Source organism: Triticum urartu, chromosome 2A, assembly GCF_056163025.1.
Source record: "Triticum urartu cultivar PI428250 chromosome 2A, HENAU_Tu73, whole genome shotgun sequence".
Taxonomy (NCBI): Eukaryota; Viridiplantae; Streptophyta; class Magnoliopsida; order Poales; family Poaceae; genus Triticum; species Triticum urartu.
Genome location: NC_141874.1, coordinates 609,955,678 through 609,963,262, shown reverse-complemented (window position 1 = coordinate 609,963,262; position 7,585 = coordinate 609,955,678).

Genomic DNA, 7,585 nt, shown 5'->3' with positions numbered 1-7,585 from the left:
CCCGTATATGGATCTGGTTGCACCGTCCGTTTGATGCGAGCCCTCGCGTGGATCGCGTATTGGCTTATGTGCGGCGTCGTTTGCCACTCTGTATTGGCCACGAGGTCGTCTATCCGACCGGATGACTGTTTTGTTTTCTAATTGTGGGGGATCTAAGGCCTCCTCGTCGAATTCGGGTAGAAACTTTCGCTTTGGGTAGCTCTTGGTGTGGCGATTACCGCCGTACTTCTCTGTAGTGTTGAGTACTTCACTCCATCTGATTCTGAGTGTGTCTTGTGCAGCTCTGAGCCTTTGCTTCTGCTTTTTCAGGCTCCTTGCTGTGGCAACAAGCCTTTGATGGGCATTCTGTTGCTCCGGGCGCCTATCCGGTGTGATGTCGTCCGGACTGTTATCTTTGACGGGGTCGGGTTGTTCGGTTTGATTCTCCGTGTTGCCCTGGTCGGGCGACGGTTCACCCTGCTCTATCGCTAGGCCTATATGACTGTTGTTTCTGCCGAGGCGGGATTTCGAGCGGCGCTTACGCCGCCGCTTTGACTGCTTTTCGAGGGAACAACCCTTCGTTGCGTCCTTCCGTTCCTCGTCGTCGTTTTCTTTGGGTGTGTCCACCATGTATATATCATATGATGAGGTGGCTGTCCAGTGCCCGGTGGGCAGTGGTTCCTCTTCGCCTCCCGCATCATCGCCCGTACCGTCGATGTATTCGGAGTCGAAGTCAAGCATGTCGGTTAAGTCGTCGACAGTGGCTACTAAGTGGGTGGTGGGTGGGCAGTGAATTTCTTTCGTCATCCGCATCCCAATCCTGCTGGACATAGTTCGGCCAGGATTCTCCTGACAACGAGAGAGACCTTAGTGAGTTTAGTGTGTCACCGAAGGGCGAGTGCTGAAAAATATCCGCGGAGGTAAACTCCATGATCGGCGCCCAATCGGATTCGATAGGCACGGGCACAGGCGGTTCGGAGTCCATGGTCGGGGAGGAATCCGGTAATTCGGTGTCACGGCTCTTATGAAGGGTAAGGTCGATACTGGCTTGATCACCGATGAGAGTGCGGCCTCCGTGGCGGGGTCTATCCACCCGCCCATGGAAGGTACAGCGGGCTCCGAATTGATGGTCGAAGCGGTTGCCGGTGCGATCTCCTGGACACTGTCCGATGGCAGAGCTAAATCATGCTCATCGTGGCCGTGTGGCGCACTAGGCAGGGGCTCGAATCCGTCGAAGACCAAGTCTCCGCGGATATCGGCCGTATAGTTTAAGGTTCCAAACCTGACCTGGTGGCCAGGGGCGTAACTCTCGATCTGCTCCAGATGGCCAAGCGAGTTGGCCCGTAGTGCGAAGCTGCCGAATACAAAGATCTGTCCAGGAAGAAAAGTCTCACCCTGGACTGCATCGCAATCGATGATCGAAGGAGCCATCAAGCCTAACGGTGACGACACAGAGGAACTCTCAATGAAAGCACCAATGTCGGTGTCAAAACCGGCGGATCTCGGGTAGGGGGTCCCGAATTGTGCGTCTAAGGCGGATGGTAACAGGAGGCAGGGGACACGATGTTTTACCCAGGTTCGGGCCCTCTTGATGGAGGTAAAACCCTACGTCCTACTTGATTTACTCTTGATAATATGAGTAGTACAAGAGTAGATCTACCACGAGATCAGAGAGGCTAAACCCTAGAAGCTAGCCTATGGTATGATTGTATGTTGTCCTATGGACTAAAACCCTCCAGTTTATATAGACACCGGAGGGGGCTAGGGTTACACAAGGTCGGTTACAAATGAGGAGATATACATATCCATATTGCCTAGCTTGCCTTCCACGCCAAGTAGAGTCCCATCCGGACACGGGACGAAGTCTTCAGTCTTGTATCTTCATAGTCCAACAGTCCGGCCAAAGGATATAGTCCGGTTGTCCGGAGACCCCCTAATCCAGGACTCCCTCATGGCCCACTAGTAGTTTCAGGCCCTTAATAGGCCGAGTAAACTGCCGGCCCTATTTTTGCAAGAAAGTTCAATGGGCTTTTAGTAGGCTGAAAAGTAGGTTGGACCTGAAACGTGCTGAATAGCTCCCGGGCCGACAACAGGCCGAAATAGACCCCGGCCCATGATTGTGCCAATCACATCAAATTCCATTAACAGGACAAAATTGTCTCGGTCCTTGTTTGGCACAATCAGATTATCGGCTGTGAGCAGGCTAGATGCAAAGCGGGTCATAGTTAGGCCCAACTATATGACGGGTTTTTAACAGGACGAAATAAATATAGGGCCGAAATGTTAAACGGGCCTTTAATAGGCCGAAACTAATATCGGGTCGTATTACTAAATGGGCATTTAGCAAACAGAAATCCTGACCGGGCCTCAAGTGGGCCCAAAAGCATAGTGTCCAGTTGACGGGCCGAATCTGATATGGGCCATAATTTACCCCAAAGGCTCTTAAAGGGTCGGATCTGATCTGGGCCGTAATATGGCCCAGAACATGGTAGGCTATTAATGGGTCTGATCTCATATGGCCCTTATTAGGCCCAAAACGTGGCAGCCTGTTAATGGACCATATCAAATATGGGTCGGCATTTGGCCCAAAACATGGCAACCTATTAGCTGGGCCGGCCCATTATGGTCTGCAAAATCTTGTGGGCCTTTAGTTGGGTCGGCCCATTTAATCTTTATGGGCCACTTTTGGGCCGGTCCACGTGTCAACATATCATAGGCGCATCTCGCCCATTGGATGAGTGACACCCGTGCCAACACAGAGCTGACACGTGCTTCCGTCGGGCAATGAGAATTTTACACATGGAAAATCGGCATTGGTGGTGGCTGTTAGCGGGTTATCGGATCCAAAATCGGACCCGGTAGCTTAATGGTGACCCGTTATGGTAGATGCCACATGTCCATTACCCTTGACGAAAGAACTTCCATGACGCGCCATTTATCATCATGGAATTGGACACTTCCGTGATAATAATTTTGGTAATGTCATGGAACACTTCTACGACAGCATAGGTATGACTATCTCGATTCTGTCATAAAATCGTCATGGATGTACATGCATGACAGAAAACGTGACCTACTATGACAAACACGTATCATCACGAAAGTGTATTTATTGTAGTGGAAGCTTAAACCCTAGTTTATGCGCTATTCCGTAAGGGACTGATTTGGATCCAAAAGTTTAATGCTATGGTTAGAATTTATTCTTAATACTTTTCTCGTAGTTGCGGATGCTTGCGAGGGGGTTAATCATAAGTAGGAGGTTTGTTCAAGTAAGAACAACACCTGAGCACCAATCCACCCACATATCAAATTATCAAAATGGCAAACACAAATCAATCCAACATGATGAAAGTGGCTGGATGAAATTCCCGTGTACCCTCAAGAACACTTTGCTTATTATAAGAAACCATTTCAGCTTGTCCTTTGCCTCAAAAGGATTGGGCTACCTTGTTGCACCTTTTTTACCGTTATCGTTACTTGCTCGTTACAAATTATCTTGCTATCAAACTACTCGTTTCTTATAATTTCATTGCTTGTAGAGAATACCTTGTTGAAAACCACTTGTCATTTCCTTCTGCTCCTTGTTGGGTTCGACACTCTTACTTATCGAAATGACTACGATTGATCGCATATACTTGTGGGTCATCATGTGGCGACGGGGTGGTGTGGCGGCGGTGCGGGCAGATTGGGGACAGAGAGAGGGGTGGGTCCGGGGGAGAGAGGATGTTAGTTTGGATGGGGCACGGTCTTTGCCGTTTGCTAGCAGATGGCAAAAAGTTTGGGGGGTGCGCCGTTACAGCGTTGCCCTAAAATGGACCCCACCCAAACTCTTTGTCGTCCGCTAGCGGACGGGAAAGAGTTGGCTGATGGCAAATTGAATCTTTGCCATCAGCCAGTTCGTTGTCGTCAGCTTTTTGTAAGCTGACAGCAAAGAGCTGACATACGGCAAATTCTCCGATTCTAGTAGTGATGGTGTTGTGAAGAGTGCTCGTGCAGCATTAGCCCTTGTTGTACTTGAGGCAATTCATGTTGGTGTGACGACTAGTTGAGACGGTAGGTTGTGACAGGGCCTAACTTCCTTCGTCCCTGATCATTTCAATAGGGATTAGTGGAGAACCATCGAACTTAATGACGTGACCATGGGGATGAAGGAAATATGCCCTAGAGGCAATAATTAAGTTATTATTTATTTCCTTATTTCATGATAAATGTTTATTATTCATGCTAGAATTGTATTAACCGGAAACATAATACATGTGTGAATACATAGACAACCAGAGTGTCACTAGTATGCCTCTACTTGACTAGCTCGTTAATCGAAGATGGTTGAGTTTCCTAGCCATGGACATGAGTTGTCATTTGATTAACGGGATCACATCATTAGGAGAATGATGTGATTGACTTGACCCATTCTGTTAGCTTAGCACTTGATCATTTAGTATGTTGCTATTGCTTTCTTCATGACTTATATATGTTCCTATGACGATGAGATTATGCAACTCCCGTTTACCATAGGAACACTTTGTGTGCTACCAAACGTCACAACGTAACTGGGTGATTATAAAGGTGCTCTACAGGTGTTTCCAAAGGTACTTGTTGGGTTGGCGTATTTCGAGATTAGGACTTGTCACTCCGATTGTCGGAGAGGTATCTCTGGGCCCACTCAGTAATGCACATCACTATAAGTGAGGGAGTCCTGGATTAGGGGGTCTCCGGACAGCCGGACTATATCCTTTGGCCAGACTGTTGGACTATGAAGATACAAGATTGAAGACTTTGTCTCGTGTCCGGATGGGACTCTACTTGGCGTGGAAGGCAAGCTAGGCAGTATGGATATGGATATGTCCTCCTTTGTAACCGACCTTGTGTAACCCTAGCCGCCTCTGGTGTCTATATAAACCGGAGGATTTTAGTCCGTAGGACAAAATAACATACAATCGTACCATAGGCTAGCTTCTAGGGTTTATCCTCTCCGATCTCGTGGTAGATCTACTCTTGTACTACCCATATCATCAATATTAATCATGCAGGACATAGGGTTTTACCTCCATCAAGAGCGCCCGAACCTGGGTAAAACATCGTGACCCCTGCCTCCTATTACCATCTGCCTTAGACGCACAGTTCGGGACCCCCTACCCGAGATCCGCCGGTTTTGACACCGACATTGGTGCTTTCATTGAGAGTTCCTCTGTGTCATCGCCGTTAGGCTTGATGGCTCCTACGATCATCGATAGCGATGCAGCCCAGGGTGAGACTTTTCTCCCCGGACAGATTTTTGTATTCGGTGGCTTCGCACTGTAAGCCAACTCGCTTGGCCATCTGGAGCAGATTGAAAGTTATGCCCCTGGCCACCAGGTCAGGTTTGGAAGCTTAAACTACACGGCCGATATCCGCGGAGACTTGATCTTCGACGGATTCGAGCCTCTGCCATGTGCGTCACGTGGTCACGATGAGTACGATTTAGCTCTACCATCAAACAGTGTTCAGAAGATCGCACCGGCAGCCGCTCCGACCCTCAATTCGGAGCCAGTTGCGTCGTCCATGGACGGGTGGATGGAACCCGCCACGGAGGCCTTACCCTCAGCGGCGATCGAGCCGAATATCGACCTTACCCTTCACGAGTGTCGTGTTGCCAAACTGCCGGATCCTTCCCCGGCCACGGACTCCGAACCGCCTGCGCCCGTGCCTATCAAATCCGACTGGGCGCCAATCATGGAGTTCACCTCCGCGGATATCTTCCAGCACTCGCCCTTCGGCGACGTACTGAATTCATTAAATTCTCTCTCCTTGTCAGGAGAGTCCTGGCCGAACTATGTCCGGCAGGATTGGGATGCGGATGACGAAGAAATTCGTCGCCCACCCACCACCCACTTAGTAGCCACTGTCGATGACTTAACCGACATGCTCGACTTCGACTCCGAAGACATCGAAGGTATGGACGACGATGCAGGAGGTGAACAGGAACCACTACCCACAGGAAACTAGACGCTCACTTCATCACATGACGTATACATGGTGGACACACCAAAAGAAGACGACGACGAGGAATGGAAGGACGCAACAGAGGGTTGTCCCCTCAAGAAGCAGTCAAAGAGGCGGCGTAAGCGCCGCCCAAAATCCCGCCTCGGCATAAACAACGATCATATAAACCCAGCCATAGAGCAGGGTGAACAATCGTCGGACCACGGCAACACGGAGAATCAAACCAAACAACCCGACTCTGTCAAAGATAATAGTCCGGACGACATCACACCGGACGGACACCCGGAGCAACAGAATGCCCGTCAAAGGCTTGTTGCCACCGCGAGGAGTCTAAAAAAGCAGAAGCAAAGGCTCAAGGCTGCGCAAGACACACTCAGAATCAGATGGAGTAAAGTACTCAACACAGCAGCGAAGTACGGCGGTAATCGCCCCACCAAGAGTTACCCGAAGCGGAAGTTGCTACCTGAATTCAATGAGGAGGCCTTAGACCCCCGCAAACAAAAATTAAAATGGCCATCTGGCCGGATAGACGACCTCACAGCCAACGTAGAGCGACAAACAACGCCGCACATAAGCCAATACGCGATCCACGCGAGGGCTCGCATCAAAAGGACGGCGCAACCAGATCCATCTATGGACCACGCAAGCGTGCTCCAGCATACGATGCAACACAACAAACATCCGAACATCACGGTACACCCAGATACAGGGGTGCCGCACCCCCCCCCTATGTTTCACCGACGAGGTGCTGGACCATGAATTTCCAGAGGGATTCAAACCTGTAAACATAGAGGCATATGACGGAACAACGGACCCTGGGGTCTGGATTGAGGACTATATCCTCCATATCCATATGGCTCGAGGAGATGATCTCCATGCCATCAAGTACTTACCCCTCAAGCTCAAAGGGCCAGCTCGGCACTGGCTCAAAAGCCTCCCCGAAAGCTCCATTGGAAGCTGGGAAGAGCTCGAAGACGCTTTTCGGGCAAATTTTCAAGGGACTTATGTCCGACCTCCGGATGCGGACGATTTAAGTCATATAACTCAACAGCCTGGAGAGTCAGCCCGAAAGCTTTGGAACAGGTTTCTTACTAAAAAGAACCAAATAGTCGATTGTCCGGACGCCGAAGCCTTGGCAGCTTTTAAACACATCGTCCGAGATGGATGGCTTGCCAGACACCTCGGCCAAGAAAAGCCGAGAACAATGGCAGCATTAACAAGCCTCATGACCCGCTTTTGCGCGGGCGAGGATAGCTGGCTAGGCCGATGCAGCACCAGCGACCCAAGTACATCCGAAGTTAGAGATGGAAACGGGAAATCACAACGCAGCAAAAATAATAAGCGCCGGAATAAAGACGACAGCCCGAAGAGCACGGTAGTAAACGCCGGATTCAAAAGCTCAGCAAAAGCCACCCTCTAAAGGCGCCACAGATGAACTGTCCAGCCTAAACAAAATTCCGGACCAAATATGTCAGATCCATAGCACCCCCGATAAACCTGCAAATCATACCCACAGAGAATGTTGGGTCTTCAAGCAGTCCGGCAAGCTCAACGCCGTACACAAGGGGGAGGATACACCAAGCGAAGACGAGGATGAGCCTCTCAAGCAAGACACTGGGGAACA